Below are 24,980 nucleotides of genomic sequence, written 5' to 3' on the forward strand. Positions count from 1 at the left end.
ATGTCTTTGACAAAAAAATTCTCAATGAGTGTATCTTTATCCACTTTAAGACTGGAAGATTTTACCCCCTTCCTAACCAGGCCACATTTTGCGATTCGGCACTGCGTTATTTTAACGGACAATTGCGCGGTCGTGCGATGCTGTACCCAAGCGAAATTTATGTCCTTTTTTTTCCCACAAATGGAGCTTTCTTTTGGTGGTATTTGATCACCTGTGCAATTTTTAATTTTAAAAAAAACAATATTTTCACATTTCACAAATTTACACAAAAAAATATGTAAAAATCTAAATTTTTTAACATTTTTAGGCAAATTTGTTTTCTACTACATATTTTCGGTAAAAAAAATCGCAATAATCGTATTTTGATTGGTTTGCGCAAACGTTATCGCGTTTACTAAACACGGGACAGATTTATGTCATTTTTATAGTTTTTTTTTTTTACTAGTAATGTCGGCGATCTGCGTTTTTTTGCAGGACTGACATTGCGGCAGACAGATCGGACCCCTAACTGACATTTTTTACACTTTTGGGGGGACCAGTGACATTACTATAGTAATCAGTGCTATAAATATGCACTGTTACTGTAATAATGACACTGGCAGGGAAGGGGTTAACACTGTTGTTGATAAAGGGGTTAAATGTATGCCTCATGCTTACTGACGTGTGTGGGGGAAGGGGGTTCTGTGACACAGACAGAGATTGCAGGTTCAGCTATGCTGAATCCTGTGATCTCTCCCTGTCTGTCACAGAGAAGATCCACCCGCTTTGTTTACACAATCAGTCGGATCTTCTCACACTTTCCCCGACAAACGATCGCCGCCTCTCCTCCTCTGGCCCGACTCCCGCTGTGTCTAAACACAGCAGAAGCGAGCCTCCGGCGGCGCCGAGACCACTAGGAGTCCACCAACATAGATCTACGTCGCTGGACCCAGGGAAGCCGACCTGCCGCAGTAATATTACTGTGAGCGGTCGGCAACTGGTTAAAAAGGGGAGAGAGGCCCTACATCTCACACAAGAAGAGAAAAAATGGGAGAAAAGGATCTCCTCAAAGTATGTTTTATGTACACCTTACATTTGAAACGTGAATAAGAAAATTGAGATAATGCATATCAAAGTTTGCATAGATAAATCTATTCTAGAATAGATGTATCTATGCAAACTTTGATATGTATTATCTCAATTTTCTTGTTCATGTTTCAGTGCCGGTTCACACTTGTGCGAGTTTACAGCGAACGCGATGCGTTACAAAAAGTCTAGATTCGCATGTCTTCCCAAAATACATTGTGTTCATGACGGTTGTTCACATCTATGCATTGCGATTCAGATGCAAGTGTAATGCGATGATGAAAAGGGTCATGTGTGAGTTTACAGCGCTGCGTTACAAATTTAGTCTCCATAGACATCAATGTAAATTGGTCTGGACTCCCGTTATCAGTTCAGATATGTACGAATTCTTATTTTTTTAAGTAGATTTTTCCCTTCAGCTCCCCCCCTCCTTACTTCTTGTTTCCTGTCCATGTGCCCATCTGCAAACATCCATCATCATGGCCCCCCAGACGTCGGAACATTGGCATTGATAATGAGAAGCTTATAAGACTTGTCCGTGCCAGGCCATATATATGGGACAAGCCCTATACCAGAATATAAGAACAATGCCCGGAAGAAAAGAGGGTGGGATGAGATCTGCAAAAGTCTGTATGCAGACTGGGATGGCTTCACACCTCAAGTTTGCAAAGATAAACGTAAGTACATTTGTTATATGGTACCTGTGTGTATATTCATCCCAGACCAGAAATGTAAGGCCCCTTTCATACTTGACTCTCTGTTGGCGGACTCGTTTTTTCCCAGCGGGGGATCGATCTGCCGATCCCCCGCTGAGCAGGAGGATGGCAGCTCTGTCTCCACGCTGTGTGCGGAGACAGAGCTGTCAGGTCCCCGCTCTTCTCTATGGGGGAATTGGATGAGAACGGACTGCCTGTCCGTTCTCATTCGATACCATCCGATCTGCCAGACGGATGGAAAATAGGGTTTCCTTCCGTCCGGATTTGACAGACAGGATCGGATTGGATGTCAGCGGACATGTCTCCGCTGACATCCGATGCCCCATAGAGATGCATGGGGCATCCGTTCAGATCCGCCTGAAAAACTGACAGGCGGATCTGAATGGTCCCCAAGTGTGAAAGGGGCCTAAAATGTAAATTCATCCCACTGACCACCAATGTAAGGGGCATTCTTTCCATTGACCATGTAAGGGGCAATGTAATGTTATCAATGTTAATGCATGCTCAGTATGTAACCACGTTTAAAAATACATTATGCACTGTTGAACAAAAGAGACTATAGTGTATTTATTTAAACAAAGAACAAAGTACAGATAATAAACCATGCAGCATGAACCGCAAAATAGATGTTTTATCCTCTTTATTGAATGGCATCAAGCTGCCATGACACCTGACTGGCAGGACTCATAAAGAAGTCGGTAAAATCCTCCCGGATGTTGGCCCCTCTGTAGTTGCCCCTGGTGTTGGTCCACTCTGCGCCTTTCATATCATCTATCAACAAGTCCTCGAATAGGTATCCAATTCTAGTCCAAACAAAATTGTGGAGTGCACAGGCAGCTTTGGCAGCAATTATGGCGTTATCCATGGTTAGAGTAATTGGGGTGTGAAGAAATTGCCATTTATTTGCATGGATTCTAAAACTACACTCCTCAACTCGGCGCGCTCTTGTAAGCCTGTAATTGAAAACTCGCTTTTCCAAGGACAGAGACCGATTTGAATATATAGGCGGAGCAGGTGTTCAGAAGGCGCAAAAGCCTCATCCCCAACAAAAATAAATAGATTTTTCAGGGAGTGGCCGTTCATTTGGGAGGTCCAGGCTTTTGTCACAAAGCATTTTTCCAAAACTGGAGTGAGAAAAAATGCTGGAGTCGAAACTGCTACCGTACGAATCAATATCGATATAGGTAAAGGAGTAATTTGCATTTGCCACTGCCAGCAAAACAAAAGAAAAATATTTTTTATAGTTAAAATATTTGGTCCCGCTACCAACTGGTCTCACAATCCTGATGTGCTTGCCATCTATGGCACCGGCACAGTTAGGGAAGTTTCAGCGCTCCCAAAAGAGCTCAGCTATAGAGATCCACTCCTCTTTTGTTGGTTTTCTCATCACCACATCTCTTAGGACCTCCCAGTTGGCAATACAGGTATCATGCACAATTGTGCTCATAGTGGATTTTCCCAATTTAAATTCATAATGCAAGCTGGAAAATGAATTTCCAGTTGCTAGGTACCTGAAATAAAAAATAGAAAATTATTATTAGTCATGTTTTTTCACGTACAGAATTACTCATACATACAAGGTGGCATAGCCTTAAGGACACCTCGCAAAGACACCAGAGAATTGAACGTGAAGCAAGAAGTTGATCTGGTCCCCCCCCCCCCCCCAAAGCGTCCCTATGCCTTCACCAGATACCTCGACTTTCTAAAAACCAGTTCTAGAATTGAGGAAGTAAGTTATTGTCAAATTCTCTCACTCCCTCTTTCACTAATTAACCCATCCTTCCCCCTCCCTCTCTTTCCCCCCACCCCCTCACCTTCACCCCCCCCCCTATCATCTACATTGTATTCGGAGCCGATAATGAACAGTTACATGTTTTTAATTGCAGCACAGAAGCAAGTTGGAAGGAGGGGGAGGGGGAGGATGAGGAGGAGGAGGGGAGGAGGAGCATGCTGCTCCTGTTGATGAAGAGGAAGGAGTTTCATTTGCATGCACAAATGTAGAGGATTTATCTATAGAGACATAGGGCTTGGATGAGTCCTTATCTGACCAGGAACCAGAGTATGAGGAAACTGACGTTTCCACGCCTTCCAACAGAAGACAAAGGCAAGGATCTACTTCCCACAGGAAGCGAAGCAGCAGGGCAATGGCACAGGTAGAAGAGCAAGATCATACAAAAAATCTACTCCAATTTGTGTCAGGCATCAGTTAACAAATTGATGCACAGCGTTGCCCTCATACATTTTTTGCGCAAAGTTTGGTGCCTCTTCATAAAGAGGTCCTGCCAGACCGCTACTTTGAAATGAGAATCGCTGTGCAACAGTGTATCCACTCCTTCACTGTAGCAAGCCAGGTTTTGCAAGAGAATCCTTGGAACCCATTTTTTTGATCCGTTCATTCAGCCCCAAGCATTGCACTGAACCCTTATCCCTCTAGTTTTGAGGAATATTCTAGCATTTATGAGACCCCTAGATCCCAAATCCCATATCCTATTCCTTACCAAATTCCCTCAGTAATTTCCCCCTGACTAGAACATCGGATATTAGACCACTCGCCGTTTCCAATTCTTCCTATTTCCCCACCTTCAGCAGACCACCATGGCTCTACGACCAACTACCTACAACTCAACTACCATCCATGCCAAACCAATCTTCACCTGCAACAAGACCTTTGCAACAGCCCAAACCAAGAAGTCCAAGTCACTATCCATACCAACATGAATCACCTGCAGTTGCCTCAACCTTGCCTTCACCCTATCCACAATGTAGGCCCCCAAGTGGACCATCGGATACAGAGACATCCCCGCTTGGGCCATTGAGGCAATATCTCTCAACACAAGATAAAACCATGAAGCTTATACCCCAAGCTCTGCAACAGCTACAGCACTACACCATGATTTCACAAACCTTGAGGAACAGAGTTCACCAACTTTTTTCACTCTTTCGATAGGTGACCTGCTAATGACACTGCCACTGTCAAGTTGAACTTTGATTTTTTTTTGCTATGTTAATTTTTTTTACAAAAAGGACATTATGTTTGTTCCCACATGTACTCTGTAATTTGGGGTACAGCAAGGGAAAGAGAGAGGGAAAAAAGAATCAGGGGAAATGGAGGATGAGCATATGAGGGAGGGAGATGAGAGAGAGGGAGGAAGCGAGAGAGACACAGAGAGGAAGAGCGGGAGAGGGGTAGGAAGAGCTGGAGAGGGGGAGGAAGAGAGAGAGGGGGAGGGAGAGGGGGAGGGAGCGAGGATAAAAAGAGGAAGAGAGAGGGGGGAGAGAGAGGGAAAGAGGGAAAGATAGAAAACGAAGGAGAAGGAGAGAAATTGTGTCTCCTTATTAAACATTGTTCTTGTTATAATTTTGGAAAAGTGCATGCAGATTACAGGTTATTTCCAGCAACATAAAAACATAAAAATAAAATAAAAACTTGTTTTGAAGTCAACTTTGGACTGATATCTGTCTGCATTCACTGTATTGCTTACTAAGGTGAAAAAAAATGACATTTCACAAAGTATATCAATGGAACTTACCGTAATGTAACAAGCAATCTTTCAGCTTGCTCAACACTGTTCCGGAAGGTGGTGTTCTGACGCTCCAAACGGGTAAAGAGTAGTCCCAGTAATTTGTCAAAACTAAGAAATAGAAAATAGAAAACACAACACACACGTAAGTGGCAAACAAAAAGGGGGGGGGGGCGTTCAGGAATGATTAATGAAAGGTAAGAGAGCGCAAAACGAGGGGAGATATAGGAGAAAAGAGAGAGGGGAAGAGAGAGAAATAGAGGGAAAAAGCATGAGAAAGAGAGAAAGGAGAAGGAAGAAGGGTACAGATAGGGAGGATGAGGAGAAGGAGAGACTCCCTCACACATACTAACCTATTAACTGACATCCGGGAATAGTTGAAGAACTTCTCTTCATGTTGACATAGATCATTATAGAGGACTCTGAACTGACCTCTCTCTTCCCTATTTGAAATTATTGGATGGACCCAATATCTTCGGCTTCTCATCAGCCTCCTCCTCCTTCTCACTTTGTCCTTCTCGATCAGGATTGCAGCAGTAGCAGTAGCAACTGCTGCCATGACCAAGGGCATATGAAACATCCTGCCAAAAAAACACCACGCCACACAACACAAACCACACTCCACACCGACAGTACTCTCCCCACAAAGACCAGGAAGTGCACAGGAAGTTTACACCCAGTTTTTGGATTGGCCTGAGCAGAAATCTCATCTGAGCTTAATTAAAATGATCAACGCAATCAATTCGCATTACAATAATATTGAAAAACGCAATGCAAACTCGCACTGAAAATTCACATTGCAATCACACCCGTTCGCAAACGCACAAGTGTGAACCGAGACTCAAATATAAGGTGTACATAACACATTTTTAAGGAGATCCTTTTCTCCCGTTTGTTCTCTTCTTGTGTGAGCTGAGCCCAAATTTAGGTCCTGTCTCCCCTTTTAATAGATATGTTTTTAGATGACTGTTCAATAAACTACTATTTATGAAAATATACCCTTGATACTGTATGTGTCTCATATTGTTCCCTTAAAGTCCACATTATACATGGATGTTTCTTTTTTAACACCCATTTATTCCTTTCTTGATTAGATTAGGATACTGGCATACTGGCACGCTCAGGAAAGTCCCCCCCCCCCCACCCTTCTTTATTAGATATCCACCCTTCACACAGTCCCTTTTATTTTATGAAAGCTGCAGTGCTTGCAGAGGTGAAATCTTGAATCACAGCACATCTATTCAGTTACAACGGTTCCCTTTGATTTATATTTTGACTACAATGCTGTGTGTCACCAAACGTTGTAAGACATTGAAAGGGAAACAATAGCAGGGGAAAATGTTCCACTAAAATGTATGAGACTTAGGAGTTGGAGAAGTGACCCTTCAATGTTAGTGCACAGAGGATTTTTAAAAGAAGCATTCATTTTAATAAAAAAAAAAAAAAGTACACTATATAAGAGTTTTCATTGCTTATATATTAGTGTGTGTGTGCATGCGTGCATGTGTGTATGTGTCATGTATACCCATAATCCATGAAATTTGCATGATATAGAATATTGTAAAAAAATAAAAGAAAATCGACTTATGATAGTCTGGTCATATTATAGGCTGTATAAAATATGCAGAGATATTTCACTTTTCATTTTTATTTCATCTTGTTAGTTGCTAATAATTGCAGTAGACATATGGAATAAAAAGTGCGTGAATATGAAAGATTTGGTCAAACTAGGGCAACCTCAGATGAGATTACAATACCACTAGACCTAAATTACATCCAAAAGATCAGAGCAATGTAAGCTTTCCCAAGAGGATGGCTTTTGTGTTAGATTTTTACCACTCCTCAAATCTCGTGCCATCTGTTCTCTGTAGCTTTAATACTTTTATTGCATACTTGGCTATGACCCATAAAGGCGGCTTTGTGTTTAGAAAATATGATCTCAGCAATACAGTTATCTCTGAACTCATATCATAATCCCACTGCCAACTATTTTATTTCTCTCTATATATGTATTCATAGATAAACATTTCAAATGGAAGCATAATGTAATATTTTTTTAAATATATTCATATTCCTATGCACATATAAATGATATGTAAATTCCCTATGGTGATACCATATCGCACATTTTTTTAATGATACTGAAAATGAATCTGTATGCTACAGAAAATAAAATGTGAGATTAACTCTAGGGAGTCTTCTTAGCTGTAGGAAAAAACAAAACCTTTTTTTTTTTTTTTATTTCATATATTTTATTTGTACAAAACAGTGAATTGAGTGGTGAAGACTGAAGAGTGCATTTGTGAAAAATAATATTCTGTAATAGAGCAGAGAAGGGGATGGAGGCAAATATAGCTATAGCTTTCTGAAAAAGCAATATTTTTTTCCAATAATGAGGGTTAAGTATTTTAGAATAGCCTTGTTAAGTCTCCCTATCCATACTGTATGTCATATAATATGAATTGCCTTGTCATTTGTACATGTGTGGCACCATGGCATAATTTGGGTGTTTCATACTGAAATGTTCTATAATGCCGAAGGGAAAAGAGGTAGAGCAAAGGATGCAAAATTGGAGGGAGTAGATTTGGCTTCATGTCTTATCTCTCTCTCTCTCCAATTACGTTGTTTCACGGGAAATAACTAACTTGCCGCAGTATATGTACTTGTCGACCGCCAGCAGTACATATACTGCGGCAGGTCGGCTCTGTGCATGTTTTTAGCATCGATTACTGTAGTAAATGTCACTGGTTCCCCCAAAAGTATCAAAAATGTCACTGAGGTGTCCGATCTGTCAGTCGCAATGTCGCAGTCCCGCTAAAAATCGCTGATTGCCACTATTACTAGTAAAAATATAAAAATAAATAAAAATGACATAAATCTTTCTCCTAGTTTGTAGATGCGATAACTTTTGAGCAAGCCAATCAATATACTTTTACTGGGATTTTTTTTTTACCAAAAATATGTAGCAGAATACACATTGGCCTAAAATGATGAAAAAATTTGATTTTTAATTATTTTTTTTTTATTGGAAATGTTATATAGCAGAAAGTGAAAAAAAATGTTTTTTTTTTTTCAGAATTGTCGCTCTTTTTTTGTTTATAGTGCAAAAAATAAAAATCACACAGGTGATCAAATACCACCAAAATGAAAGCTCTATTTGTGGGGGGAAAAAAAAGGAGATACATTTTATTAGGGTACAGCGTGGCACGGCCGTGCAAATTTCAGTTAAAGTGATGCAGTGTCGAAACGCAAAAAATGGCCTGGTCATTAAAGAGGAAGTAAACCCTCCTCTGACACTTGTACCTATAGGTAAGCCTATATTAAGGCTTACCTATAGGTACTGTAAATATCTCCTAAACATGCACCGTTTAGGAGATATTTTCCTTACATGCAGCCAGTGACGTCACTGGCGCATGTGCTCTGAAGGAACGGCCGCTGGTGCCGTTTCTTCAGAGCCCCGTGCTGTGACTGTCGGCTCCCGCGCGTGCGCGGGAGTGACGTCACCGCGGCTCCGGCCAATCAGATGGCCGGATGCCGCGATCCCGGAAGACGGGCGGCTGGACATGTCGCCCGTCATACAGGTGAGCGGGCGGAACGGCGGGGGCTCGTTCTTAGGTAAGAATTTCATAATGAGCTAGTATGCAATGCATACTAGCTCATTATGGGTTTCTCTTTTAGGTTGCAGCAAAAAAAAAAAAGTTTCATGGGTTTACAACCTCTTTAAGGGGGAAAACCTTCCGGTCCAGAAGTAGTTAATAAATACATTATGAGATCTGTGCCATGACAGTCAATAGTAATATTGCATTTTATTATGGAGTTTTTTTTTTTTTTTTTTTTTTTTAAGTTGATCAAACTGCATTTTTGCTGAATTTTGAAAGTTGAATTGAACTGCATGGAAAATGCATGCATAAATGTACTATACATGCATCTTCTTTCTAGAAAATGTATAAAGCACATAAAAAAAACTAACTATAAAAATGCATGCCTATTGAAAGAAGAAAATATGAAAAGGTCGTTTAATAAGAAGGACCCCCCCTCCCCAGTGTACCTTTTCTACCATACTGGATTTGAAGATGCACAAGGTAAATTATGTATCTGAAATCATTTGTATGTTCCCCTGACAAAGTCTTTTTCTGATTAAAAGCTTTGATAGATTAAAAGTGTTATCATTACATCTGTGTTTTATGAAGTAAGTAGCAATGATTTGCTTTGAATGCTAACGCAGCTATTCTTGTACTTACCTTGTATTATTTGAGTATTTAACATACATTCTTAACCCCTAACTAACCTTAAAATAGCCTTAAGAACATTCGACCAGAAGAATTAAAGAACAGTCAACCACCAGAGAAAATAGCCTAAAACCTTCAACCAGAAGAGGAAATAATATGAGGAAGACCTCTGTTGAGCAACATTCACACAGGTGCGTAGACCCTGAATGGGCCTTTTTTTATGCAGCTTGAGCTGCTAGGGCCTGTGAGCAGGCAGCTCATGTAAAGGTATGGGGATCCAACAGCTACTGTACATGGACACAGTCATTCATCTAGACCAGGGGTCTTCAAACTATGGCCCTCCAATTGTTCAGGAACTACAATTCCCATCATGCCTAGTCATATCTGTGAATTTTCAGAGTTTTACAATGCCTCATGGGATGTGTAGTTCCGCAACAGCTGGAGGGCCGTAGTTTGAGAATCCCTGATCTAGACAGTTTGCTTCTGGGGTTGCTTTCTGGCACCCACCCACATGCCAGTCACATGTGCAGCTATATTTTATATCACTTTACATGAAGAATCCCAGGATGTCTCTTTTTCAAATTTCTGTAAGTATCTAGGAAATATACTCTAAATGTTGGCTTGCAGTATATTTGATTTAAATATAAGTTGTCCTATTATGTATGATTTGTTTCACACAACATTGAATTAGAATAACATTATTTTTAGGATATACTCTGGCTTTATTAAAATGTGTGAATGGATGCTTTAGGGTAAATATGTGGCAGCAATGCAGAATTTCAATTATGCTTCTTTTCTGTTCATCCACTGTTTCTGAATTAATGGGAAGAGTGTAGTGAAGCCACCAAATAGATTTTTCTGTCTCTCTGTGCATATGGAAGCTTGTAAAAGACAGGGATATATAGCCCTCAGCTATCCTCTAACTGGCTAACAAGGTTGCAAATCATTCTAAAACCTTTATAAAGCACTGGGATTACTGTTCTAGGTAATTACATTGGTAAAAAAAACCTAGATATTATTCAAAATGCATTACCTAATATTCCTGAAAGTAGGGTGGATTTCTATAGAATGTGTTTACAATAAATAATTACAAATAATTTATTAAAAAATTGTATTGGCATCTGAAAAGGTTTTATTGGTCTGCTTCAAGTGAGATCTTCAGATAGACAGTTCAGTGTATTTTTACAACTTACCCACTGGGCACTTATACCCCCTTCCTAACCAGACCAATTTTCAGCTTTCAGCGCTCTCACATTTTGAATGACAATTACTTACTTTCTTTTGGTGGTATTTATTCATCACTGGGTTTTTTAGTTTTTGCACTATTAATGAAAAAAAGACTGAACATTTTGTAAACAAAATGCATTATTTTTTCGTTTCGGTTTTAAAATTTTGCAAATTTAGTAATTTTTCTTCAGAAGTTTTGGCAAAAAAGTTATACTGCTACATATCTTTGGTATAAAAAAAACAAATAAGTATATATTATTTTGTCTTTGTGACAGTTATAGAGTCTACAAGCTATGGTGCCACGCTATGGTGCCAATCATTGAAAATTGATCACACCTGATATACTGCAGGCCTATCTCATTTCTTGAGACACTAACAAGCCAGGAAAGTATAAATACCCCCCACAAATGACCCATTTTTGGAAAGTAGAAATTCCAAGGTATTTAGCAAGAGGCATGGTGAGTTTTTTGAAGTTGTAATTTTTTTCCCACAATTCTTTGCAAAATAAAGATTTTTTTATTTATTTATTTTTTCACAAAATTGTCAGATTACCAAGTTATTTCTCTCACACTGTATAGGCATACTTGCAACTGCACCCCAAAATACATTCTGCTAGTATGAAGATACCACATGTGTGAGATTTTTACACAGCTTGGCCACATACAGAGGCCCAACATCCAAGTAGCACCTCCAGGCGTTCTAGGAGCATAAATTACACATATAATTTCCTGACAACCTATCACACTTTTGAAGGCCCTGGAGCACCAGGACAATGGAAACTCCCACAAAATGACCACATTTTGGAAATTTAGGAGGCAGTATGAGTCTTTTGAACATGTCATTTTTCCACAAGTTTTTGGGAAATGTGGAAAGAAAATGAAAACAATTTTTTTTTTTACACAAAGTTGTCCATTTATAAGATATTTCTAACATCTAGCATGTACATAGTAAAAATTACACCCCAAAATACATTCTGCTACTCCTCCTGAGTATGGCACTACCACATGTGTAAGACTTTTACACAGCCTAGCCACATACAGAGGCCCAGCAGTCAGGGAGCACCGTTAGGACATAAAATTACAAATCCAATTTCCTGACTACCCATTACACTTTTGTGAGGCACTGTAGGGCACTGATAAGCTCTGTAGGGGCACTGATGTGGCACGAATGAGCACTAATGTGGCATAGATAAGGCATGGATGAGCACTGATGTGTCATGGATGTGGTACAGATGAGCAAGGATGAGCATGAATGTGTCATGGATGAGCACTGATGTGGCATGGATGTGGCACAGATGAGCACTGATGTGGCATGGATGTGGTAAAGATGAGCACTGATGTGGCATGGATGCTGAATGGATGAACACTGACGTGGCATGGAGGTGGCATGGATGAGCACTGATGTGACATGGATGTGGCACGGATGAGCACTGATGTGGCTTGGATGTGGCACAGATGAGCACTGATGTGGCATGGATGAGAACTGCCAGTGCCGGTGCATCTGTAGAGTTTTCACCTCCTGGGTGGCAGGTGGCTGGATTCATTTTATTTTGACCTCTGTTTACTTATGGGATGCTCGATCTCTTGTGCATTTCTTGAAACATTTAGCTCTTTTGTTGAATGGGTGGTCCGATAGGTGTCGGGGGTCAATTATGTCATCCATTATTTGGACGACTTCCTGTGCGTGAGCCCCCCTTGTCCAACTTGTGCGGCATGTTGCTGGCCATGATTCAACATGTTGCTGAGCATTTCAATAATCCTTTGGCTGAGGATAAGACTGAGGGCCTGAACGTGACCATCACGTTTTTTGGGGATAGGTATTGATTCTCTTGCCATGGAATGTCTCTTGCCTGGGGATAAAATGCTCGCCCTGGCAGTTGAGATTTGTTTGGTGGCTGGTAAGTGAAAAATTCCACTTCAGCAATTGCAGTCCCTCCTCGTAAGCTTAGCTTCACGTGTCTTGTTATATTTCATCTGCTTTAATTTTGAACAAGCTGTCAGGATCAGTGTCATTACGTGGGTCACCTGCTGGTGGCACTGTTGTTCCTGGAACTGAGGGGCGCAGTTCCAGGGTCCACCAGCGGGTGTCTCCCAGCAGCTGGACTGTTCTTTTAATTAAGCTGCACCTGAGGACTGCTGAGGGAATATAAGCCCGCCCTTCACTGAGGCTCAATGCTTCAGTATTTTCTCTGCTAGCCGTGTCCCTGTCTGAGCCTAATCCTGTAACCTGCATCCTGAAACCTGTATTCTGATCCTGAGTCCTGTTCCCTGCATCCTGCTTCCTGTACCTGGCTCCCTGCTTTCCTTGTCTCCTGTCCCTGTCCTGTCCTGCTATTGTTTGCTCCATCCCTTTGTATATAGTTTGTTAGGTTCTATTGGGTTTGCTGTTACATTTATATTTTGGTTACTTGTTTTTGTCCACTGGTGTTGCTATTTGGAATATGTCACTTGCTTATTAAATGTATTTGCATCTTATTCATTTGTGTCCTGATTCCTTGGTGCAGCCAACTGATCTGATCACCCTTGCTGGATGCCTGCATGTGGTATCCCTGACAGAATACTGAAGCCACTAACGATCAGATCGGTTGCACCTGGGAATTAGGAATTTTCTGGTTGTTGAAAGATGCAGTCAGAGGAGGTCTTTTATTTTTCTTTGCTTGTAACAGAAGACAGGGAATATTGTCGCCAAATTTTGAAAACTTACACTAGCGAGCAGTTGTTGGAATGCATCCGTCTGGCCCACTCGTTTGTTGACCAAGGCAGAGTTTTGTTCAAAGAGATTCAGCCACTTATTCAGCTCTGTGCAGAGTTGGCTTTATCTAGTACCCCTAAAGGTGGTGATGATTATTCTCCTCCTTTTAGTGTCTCTCAGGTGGTATCTCTTGTGTGGCTCTTGGAAGATGATAAACCCTATTTTATTGAACATTATTCTGTGTATTCTCCAGAGGCCCTGTTAGATTGTATGAATGCTGTGTATTCTCTAATCAGACAAGGGGGTTGTAAATTGAGTTTTGTTCAGCACTTACTGCAAACCTGGTCAGATCTTTCAGATTCAGCCTTAGCTAACTCACACCAATCCACTTCTGCCTCTGGACACCAGTTTTCTCAAAGTTTCTCCTCTCCGTTAACCGTAGCAACCACAGCTGCAGTTAGGTATGGTTTGCTTTCTACTGCTTGTTCATATCCTGGCTTAACAAGCTGCACTTTTCCTGCATTTAACCCTGTGAAAACTTCCTCTACTACTCTGTTGCCCCTAGCAACCTCTCAGAAATTCTCCTCTGTAACTGTCTCTCCTTTTCCACCATCTCCCAATACTGCCACTTCACAATCTATTCATAGCCCTGCAATCACTAGCAAGATTCCTGTATCTAAACCTAAAAAGAAAAGGAGATTTTTCCCAACACATACAATTATACCTGTTACCCAGCCCGCTGATCCGGTGCCTCCTACTGAGCCCGCTGACCCATTGATTGCTGTTCCGGTGCCCGCTGATCTGGTGCCTCCTACTGAGCCTGCTGATCCAGTGCCCACTGATCTGGTGCCTCCTACTGAGCCTGCTGATCCAGTGCCCACTATTCTGATGCCTGTTGTTCCAGTGCCTGCTGATCCAGTGCCCACTGATCCGGTGCCTCCTACGGAGCCTGCTGATCCAGTGCCCAATGTTCTGATGCCTGTTGTTCCAGTGCCCGCTGATCCAGTGCCCACTGATCCGGTGCCTCCTGCTGATCCAGTGCCCACTGTTCTGATGCCTGCTGTTCCAGTGCTCGCTGATCTGGTGCCTCCTACTGAGCCCGCTGATCCAGTGCCTGCTGTTCCGGTGCCCACTGATCCAGTGCCTCCTATTGAGCCTGCTGATCCAGTGCCCACTGATCTGGTGCCTTCTACTGAGCCTGCTGATCCAGTGCCCACTGTTCTGATGCCTGTTGTTCCAGTGCCTGCTGATCCAGTGCCCACTGATCCGGTGCCTCCTACTGAGCCTGCTGATCCAGTGTCTGTTGCTCTGATGCCTGTTGTTCCAGTGCCCGCTGATCCAGTGCCCACTGATCCAGTGCCTCCTACTGAGCCTGCTGATCCAGTGCCCACTGTTCTGATGCCTGTTGTTCCAGTGCCTGCTGATCCAGTGCCCACTGATCCGGTGCCTCCTACTGAGCCTGCTGATCCAGTGCCCGTTGTTCTGATGCCTGTTGTTCCAGTGCCTGCTGTTCCAGTGCCCGCTGATCTGGTGCCTCCTACTGAGCCCGCTAATCCAGTGCCTGCTGTTCCGGTGTCTGCTGATCCAGTGCCTCCTACTGAGCCTCCTGATCCAGTGCCCACTTATCCGGTGCCTTCTACTGAGCCTGCTGATCCAGTGCCCGCTGTTCTGATGCCTGTTGTTACAGTGCCCGCTGATCCAGTGCCCACTGATCCAGTGCCTCCTACTGAGCCTGCTGATCCAGTGCCTGCTGTTACAGTGCCCGCTGATCCGGTGCCTCCTACTGAGCTTGCTGATCCAGTGCCTGCTGTTCTGATGCCTGCTGTTCCAGTGCCCACTGATCTGGTGCCTCCTACTGAGCCTGCTGGTCCAGTGCCCGCTGATCCGGTGCCTCCTACTGAGCCTGCTGATCCAGTGCCCGCTGTTCTGGTGCCCGCAGATCCGGTGTCTCTTACTCAGCCCGCTGATCCCGTGCCCGCTGTTCTGGTGACCACTACCCAGTCTGCTGACCCAGTGCTTGCTGTTCCAGTGCCCGCTGACCCAGTGCCTGCTGTTCCGGTGCCTGCTGATCCGGTGTCTCTTACTCAGCCCGCTGATCCGGTGCCAGCTGATCCCATGCCCGCTGTTCCGGTGACCACTACCGTGCCTGCTGATCCTGTGCCTGCTGATCCTGTGCCCGCTGACCCAGTGCTTGCCGTTCTGATGCCTGCTGACCCAGTGTTTGCTGATCCAGTGCCTGCTGAGCCACGGTCTGCCGCCCTGTTTTATGTGCCACTGTCTGTTGCCCAGCCTGGTGTGCCACTGCCGGATATCCTGCATGCCGCTGGCGCTCCCCTGCTTGATGTCCAGCTTGCCTTCAGTCCCAGTGTTGGGACATGTGTTGCAATGAGGATAGGTGTATCCCTAATGTTACGCCTCTTCAGGAACTTGACCTGTGGGGTGCCTAGATGGCTTCCAGACCCTGGTGGTGGGGCGCATGATCAATTGCTGGACTCTGGTGGCACGCCTTCCGGCAAGTTAAAGGACTTTGGCCTAGAGAGTGCTAGAAGACCCACAGACATGGAGGGGAGACCTTTTTGGACTTTCAGGGTAGAAGCACAATGGAGCGTCCGGAGGCCGCTCCTTAAAGGGGGGGAACTGTCAGGATCAGTGTCATTACGTGGGTCACCTGCTGGTGGCACTGTTGTTCCTGGAACTGAGGGGCGGGTGTCTCCCAGCAGCTGGACTGGTCTTTTAATTAAGCTGCACCTGAGGACTGCTGAGGGAATATAAGCCCGCCCTTCACTGAGGCTCAGTGCTTCAGTATTTTCTCTGCTAGCCGTGTCCCTGTCTGAGCCTGATCCTGTAACCTGCATCCTGAAACCTGTATTCTGATCCTGAGTCCTGTTCCCTGCATCCTGCTTCCTGTATCTGGCTCCCTGCTTTCCTTGTCTCCTGTCCCTGTCCTGTCCTGCTATTGTTTGCTCCATCCCTTTGTATATAGTTTGTTAGGTTCTATTGGGTTTGCTGTTACATTTATATTTTGGTTACTTGTTTTTGTCCACTGGTGTTGCTATTTGGAATATGTCACTTGCTTATTAAATGTATTTGCATCTTATTCATTTGTGTCCTGATTCCTTGGTGCAGCCAACTGATCTGATCACCCTTGCTGGATGCCTGCATGTGGTATCCCTGACACAAGCAGTGTCAATATCAGCCATCAATCGCAAGTTGGGGGGTTTGGCGTTCTTGTTCAAATTATTGGGTGTCCAGGATTTCATAAAGGACTTTATTGTTATACAGGCCTTAAAACCTATAGGAAAGGTTTCCAGAGGTTGGACAGTCACTGTCCGGTCTCTTTTGGTAAACTGCAGGAGCTATTGGTTCAGGTGAGTTTCATGTGCGCCTCGGCGTATGAGTCGCTTTTTTTCAAGACGGTGTTCATGCTGGTGTTTTATGGAGCTTTCCAGATCACCGATTTGGTTCTTCTAATGCGGTGAAAGGGGGGTTACGAGCTAGTGAGGTAAGTTTATTTCCAACTCTTCAGTGGTGCTATTCATTTGGCGTTCCAAAACCGATCAGGCAGGCAGAGGTACGTATTTGCACCTCTACAGAGTGCGGGGTTCCCATATTTGCCCAGTGTCAGTCTTAGAGGAATTTGGGCAGTTACGTCTACAGCGGGAAGGCTCTTTTCTCATGCATCAGGATGGATCGGCTCTGTCTAAATTTCAGTTTGTAACCATATTCAGGCTTTGCCTGCCAGCCTCAGGTTATGATGCTCGGAGTTACTCCTCGCTCTCCTTCTGCATCGGGGTAGCTAATGAAGCCGCTCGGTGGGGTTTGGATGGGTCTGTTTTGAAGCGCATCTGCAGATGGGAATCCAATCGCTTTAAGATATATGTGCGTCCTGACTTGATCTAGTATGCCTTCTAGGTTTTTTGCTTGTCCAGTTTGTAGCTATGATTGTGGGTAGATCATTTTCTGCCAGGTTTTCTTTGATATCTTTCTTTTACAGACGCTGCTGCTTGCCTCGTGTGGATCTCGGGGGACTCTTTTGTGTTTTGAAGGGGCTAAGCGGGCAGATGTCCGACCCAATGGGCATCAACTGGGTTTTCCTAGGATGGAGGCCACAATTAGGTGGATAGGTGTTCTGGGTTTGCTATGGTTCAGGGTCCTTCAGGAAGTACACCTCTCCCCCCTGCTTGACAGGGCACAAGACTTATTGATGCTGCACGTGGGTGGCAATGACCTGGGCGTTTGGTTAATGCGTCACCTCATCCGTGATATAAAATTTTATTTCCTCAGACTGCGCACAACCTTCTTGGATATGATAGTGGTTCAGTCAGAGATTGTCGGCCGCACTTCTTGGCGCTTTGCTAGGTTTTCCAAGAAACTGAACAAGGCACATATTGAGGTCAACAAGGAAGATGGTTGTTTTGTGATGTGTAATTGTGGTTTTGTTGTCAGGCATCATGATCTGGAGGTGGATACCTGGCGGTATCTGGGGAGTGATGGGGTCCACTTGAATGCTATAGGGACAGATTTGTGGTGTCTTGGCATTCAAGATTGTGTTCAAAGAGCATTGCGTTTGTGGAGGGGCCCACAGGTGTAAGGCTTTACACCTGTGCAGTGTGGCGATTGGGGTTTTTGGAGGTGATAACATTCTTGGAAAAGTTCATAGGGTGACCCATCAAAGGTATGTCGCCCTCTAGTGGATCCCAGGTAATGGAGGATTAATGGGGAAGTGGTAACAAGGAGGTATCTGTGGTGAAGTGTGTTTGTCCCTGAGCCGGTGTTGCGCGGCTGGGGACTGTTGAGTATTAACGCTGATACACAACTTTAATTTGGTTTTTGGTGCCTCCCAAGACCAGTAACCTTTATGTTACAGGTACTGGATTATATATTGTTTCTGTTTTAAGAAAATGTAATTTTGTTAATTTATTAATAAAATGGCCTACCAGGCCAAATTTTCTCCAGATTGGTGTCATTCGTTATTTGTTCAGAGTTAGATTTATGGGAAGTTTTTTGGCACAATTAAGTAATGGATGTATGCATCCATGGTACCCTAATCATGAGTTTGATGTGCATTGTAAACGCATATCAAGCACAGGAAACAATCTTTATAAATAAACCCCAATGCTCACAAAGCCAGTCAAACAATAACACAAATTTGTGAAATTTGAATATTGCTATTTTGTAGACCACGTTCTCAACCATTCATAATGGATATTAGTGTTTTAATTTTGTAATAATAATATTAATATGTGTATAAAAATATTTAAGGTAAAGTAGTCCATCAACACCAAAGTGCTCCAAAGTGATAACGTGATCATAAGTAACCCAACTCTTCCAAGGAAATGTGGACTGTGATAAAGTGTTCATACACCACCATCAAATAACTACTCACCAGAAGTAGGTTTTTAACGCTTGTCCGATTAATAGGAGGTCTCCCTCATAGCAATGGATACTTCTCACTTTTGGCACTATTCTAGTGAACTCCAAGAATTTGTATACATAAATGTGAAAAAGAACAGAAGGTCCTTCATAGTGTAGTGTTCCATCTTTTTATTAATAGCGCATAAACATTAAAACACTTAGAAGATAGATGATCTTGAGCTTGATCGTACAGCAGGGATGCCGTTCCGCGTTCCACCTGCGTTCCAGGCTAGAGGAAATGACGTGTCAAGTTGTATTACCCTACGCGTGTTTCGTCAGTACTTCCGGCGTCTTTAGGGGTCACATGACCAGAAACGTTGCTTCCTCTATTTATAGTACCATTGAACCAGGATATCCAATCTCTTGCAATCCTCATAAAATTTTATTAAAATCAATCCCATTTAGCCACCAAATTAAATTTCTACCTAATAGGTGTATTAATAGGTGTAATAGGTGAATTTTACTAATATGTGTATTTTACTGCCTATATTACTTTACATTAAATTTATTTCCATTAAACCTTTTTTTAACCACAATCAGCTCACTCTAGAGGTAGCAAAGAGAAAGCACACCTATGATTAATCACTAGCATTTAATTATTATTCCTATCTCATAGAGATTCAACAGTAATAGCACCACCTAGTGGTTAAATCAATTTATACATGTGTAAATATATATATATATATATATATATATAGATATATATATATATATATATATATATATATATATATATATATATATGATATAAAATATATGTGGATTTTCCATACACATCAAGTATCATAATGGATAGTTAAATTCTTAGTAGAATTAACAAATTTTAAATTAATTTAAACGAATACATAGGACTGGGAGAAGTTTGGAACACCTTTACATAATCAAAAATTAGAAATAGAACAATGTAATTCAATATCCACATTCATTCCTGCCGGACTCAAAGTACATGACTCAAATATCCATTCTGTTTCATTCCTGGACACTTTCTGTTTCATATTCCCTCCTCTCCAGTCCGGGTTCAATCTTATCTATCCCATAAAAAATTGCCAAACTGTGATCTTTACTATGGAAGAATCTAAAATGATTGAAGAGGCTATGTTTTGGAAACCACTTTCTGATATTGTTCAAATGCTCATTGATTCTAGTGGCTAATTTCCTAGTTGTTCGCCCTATATATTGTAACCCAAATGAACATGTGATGACGTACATCACATGTGTGGGGTCACAGGATATAAATTTCTTAATTTTATATTCCTTCCCTGTTACAAATGACATACATTTCTCTATTTTCTTATTTCTAATTTTAGTACACCTCTTACAGTGAAAAAAGCCCTTATTATCCAAAAATGTTACATTCTTTTTGGGTGGGTCAAAGATATTAGGTGCTATTTTATTTCGGAGATTGGGAGCTTTCCCGTAAATACATTTTGGAACTTTAGGAAGTAGATTGGATAACGTTTTATAACTTAACAATACAGGCCAATGTTTCCTCACAATGTTTTCAAAGGCCCTATAGTCTCTATTGAAATTGGTCAAGAAAGCTATATCTTCTTTTTTATCCTTATATTTATGTTTATCCCCTAGTAAATCATTCCTATTCATACCCATAATGCTAGCTTGAATGTATGCCAAGGTTTTCTCGCAATATCCTTTTTCATTGAACCCCCTAAGCAAAACATTAGACTGTATTACTTCTTCTACACCAAATGTAAAGAGGGGTAAAAGATTTACATGGGAACTTTAAAAAAAAGTCATGAAACTACAAAGTCAACTGCATTTTTTTCCCAAGAAATATACAAGGCAATGCCATAACGTTCAATGACAATTAGGTTTATTGCCATCGCAAATTCTAATGTCTATGAGAGACATATAAATGTTGACTAACAGAGGTTGATTTAGGCCAGGTACACACTGGTGCGACATGAAAGTCGCACGATTGTCGGTCTGACTTTTCCCTACGACATCGGTCCGACATCTATCTGACTTCCATGTGACTTTAATGAACAGGATCCGATTTTGATCCGACTTAAGATGAGTGTGACTTGGGTCTTGAGGGGAAACCCCATCCCAAAGCACTTTGTCCCCATGTTGATGGGGACAAGGGTCTCTTCCCCACAACCCGGGGCTGTGGTTGTGGATGTCTGCGGGCAGGAGTCTTTTCAGAATCTGGAAGCCCCATTTAACAAGTGGGGCCCCCAGATTCCGCCCTCCCATGTGAATGAGTATGGGGTACATAGTACCCCTACCCATTCACCCCCCAAAAAAACTGTGTAATGTAAGAAAAACAGGAGGCAGTTTTTGACAAGTCATTTATTAAAAATGAATAATGTTCCCTGTAGTAGCTCAATTGTCAATCACAATGGCTGCCTCCGTCAATCCGTCAACAAAAAAAAAACGAAACGCTCTTGCCCCGACAAAGACTCCCGCCATTCTGTCAGCTCCGGTGTCTGACAGTTCTTATATAACTATAGGGTGTGGCAATGAGGTGATGTCATCCAGAGACCCTGCCTCCTTGTGATGTCACAGACCCATCATGTCTGGGGTGTGTGACGTCAAAAAGGCATGGGTTCTTCGGGTGATGTCACCGCATGACTGCATGCCATGCCCCATAGTCATATAAGAACTGTCAGACACCGGAGCTGACAGAACGGCAGGAGTCTTTTTTGGGACAAGAGCATTTTGGGGAAGAGACCCTTGTCCCCATTAACATGTTGAGGGCATGTGGCCTGGTATGGTTCAAGAGGGGGGGCACTCACTCGTTTTCTCCCTTCCCTTTCCTAGCTGCCAGGCTGCATGCTCAGATAAGGGTTTCTCCACGCTGTTTTTTAAAAAATATTTGCTGTGAGGTTTCCCCTTAAAATCCATATCAGACCTGAAGGGTCAGGTATGGATTTTGTGGGGGACCCCACACATTTTTGTTTTCAATACATTTTGCATTGCTAACATTGCTTCTGAGCACATGTCGCATGTCAAAAGTCGGATCAGTTAAGATGCTGATCCGACTTGGATGAAACTTCCATTAAATTCAATGGCTGAAATTGGACCCAAGTCAGACCAAAGTAGTGCATGAACCTTTTCAAAAGTCAGACCAACACAAGTCGGACCAGTTAAGACCGTTCTCACAGGGAAACATTGATTTTTACATGTCATTTGACTTGTGATCTCAAAGTCGGATTGTTTGCCGCACCGGTGTGAACCGAGCCTTACTAAACTTATGCAAAATCTGGTGCAGTTGTGCATGGTAGCCAATCAGCTTCCAGGTTTCCAGGTCAAAGCTTAACTTAATAAGCTGAAGATAGAAGCCGAGTGGCTACCATACACAGCTGCACCAAAGTTTGCACTCTCCAGTATCAGTAAATCAACCTCACAACAACGAAAACACCTTACTACCATTTCAAATTTGCCAATAATCAATCTCTAGATTGATGTTTTGTACTATTGTTATGGCATTAGGTTAGGTTCTCATTTGCCATGGTAAAGCTAGTGATAGTTAGTAACATTCAGCTGGACAATGTTCTGAAATTTTGAAGACATTTTGCTACTTTTTCAATAGCTTCCTTGGCTCTTGGGAAAATAGTAAGGAACCACCCATATCAATTTCTACATAGCATATGTAAGGTGAAAATAGGCAAGACAGTTTACAATACAACGTAATCTAAAAAATACCCCAACATACCTAAAATGCCTTAACAATTTGTGTTAAAAACAAAAGTTTTACTTCCATACATTTGCAAATATACAGTATGTGGAAGTCATACTGCTTTGTCAAGGCCCCAAGGCCCCCAACAGAACTTCCATCTTTGAATAGATACTGCAAGAGATTGGCTTGGAGTTTGCAACTGACTCATCTGTATTTTTTGCTGGCTATTGCTTGAGAAGGGGAAAGGAATTTGGTCAGGTGTTTGCTATTTGCATTTGCTAATGAGACTAGCCCATTAAGGTGTTAGAATTGTTGCTGGGGGAGGAGCTGTGAAGGAGTGTGTATATATAGAGAAATACTAATTAGCTGGCCTAATTCAATTAGCTGCAAGTACACCATTCAAGTACACCATTTTAAGTACATTGAAGAGATATTGCAGGAGATAGTCAGGAGGTAGGCTGGAAGGTGGAAAACTAAAAAAAAAAAAAAGGTAAGATTTGTTTGACTTAAATTTACATTTTTTTTTTTTTTTTTTTTTTTCTCTCCTCTTTAAAATGGCAGACTTGGTTCAGTGCAGGAATTGTTGTGCATTTATTTCATGTTCCACTCTTTGGAGATTCGGATGCTGTCAGATCTGTAGGCAATTCTCCTTACTGCAGCAGGAAATTGCATTTTTGAAATCAGAGATATTTAAATTATCTGTTAAACAAACTCCAGCTGGGACTGCTGCAATGCCACTGCCACAGAGGACCCCCAGAAATGGCAGATGGGTTACTGTAGGTTCTGGAAGACTTAGAGTGGTGGATAGAAGACAAGTCCCACAGTCGGTGGTTCTCCAAAATTCATTTGCAGCACTCTCAGAATGTAAGGACAACATGGATATGGACTCAAGCACAGAGGGTGAGAAACCATCGACTCCTATGTCTAATGTATGCAAGACTGCAGCCAAGGACAAAAAAGATAAAGTGAAGTCTCAAAGGAAGCAGCTGTTGCTGGGTGATTCAATCATAAGAAGTGTGGAGCTTAAAGAAAATGGTTCTGTGAGATGTCTCCCTGGTGCTACTGCTAGGCGAGATAGAAGACGTATTATTAATATTGTTAAGCAAGCAAAGCAGGAAGGGGACGTGGATGTTCTTGTCCATCTAGGGACAAATGACCTGGCTTGCAATGAAATGTCAGAGGTGAAAAAATCTTTTATCACACTTGGAAATGACATACAGCATTTTGCATCCACCATTTCATTTTCTGAAGTTCTGCCTGTGCATAATGTTCAGAATGATAGGCAGAGGCGCATAAAGGAGTTCAACATATGGCTTAGTAAATGGTGTCAAGAGCAAGGATTTGGCTTTGTTTCTCATGATAGCTCTACTTGGAATAGAAAGGAACTGTACAAAAAAGATGGTTTGCACCTTTCTCTCAAAGGAACAAATGTACTTAGTGAACAACTCCAAGAATTTGCGAAAGAGTATTTAAACTAGGAAGGGGGGGCAAAAGAGTGAAAATACAAGAGTCCAATTGCCCCCCGAAACAATGCCAGAACAGGTCAGAAGCACAGAGGTTAAGAAATGATAAGCTCAGAGTCCTGTCTACAAATGCTCGCAGTTTAGGTAAAAAAATCAATGAACTTGGGTCAATAATGGAATCTGAGAATGTAGATTTAGTGGCTGTTACGGAGACATGGTTTAATGAAAGAAATGACTGGGACATAACCATACCAGGGTACTCTTTATACAGAAGAGACAGAGTAGGCAAGAAAGGAGGAGGAGTGGCCCTGTATGTGAAAGATAGCATTAAATCTAACCTAATACAAGTTGGTGAGGCCAACATAGAGTCAGTTTGGGTTACGTTGCAGTTTGCTAATCATGCAGTAACTCGTGTAGGTGTGATATATAGACCACCTGGTCAAGTTAAAGAACTAGATGATCTACTAGTTGAAGAAATAGCTAAAATGACAATGAAAGGAGAAGTTATCATTATGGGAGATTTCAATCTTCCAGATATAAACTGGAAAACCAAAATAGCAAGTTCTACCAGGAGTACAGATATTCTAAATTCCCTACTGGGGTTGTCTCTGCAACAAGTGGTTGAGGAGCCAACCCGGAGGGAGGCCATTTTGGATCTGGTATTCACAAATGGGGATTCGGTATATGATGTCATTGTAGGCGAAACCTTGGGATCTAGTGATCACCAGTCAGTGTGGTTTAATATAAGAACTGTGAAAGAGTCACACCACACAAAAACAAAAGTTTTAGATTTTAGAAAAACAGACTTTTCAAAAATGAAATTAGTCATAAATGAGTCCTTATCAGACTGGAACGGATTACATGGAGTCCAGGAGAAATGGGACTACTTAAAAGGTGCATTATTGAAGGCAACAGAAAATTGCATTAGACTTGTCAGTAAAAGCAAAAAAAGGAAGAGACCACTGTGGTACTCAGCAGAAGTGGCCCAAATCATTAAAAATAAAAAGCTAGCA

The sequence above is a fragment of the Pelophylax lessonae genome (assembly GCF_965119305.1).
Source record: "Pelophylax lessonae genome assembly, chromosome: 4".
NCBI lineage: Eukaryota > Metazoa > Chordata > Amphibia > Anura > Ranidae > Pelophylax > Pelophylax lessonae.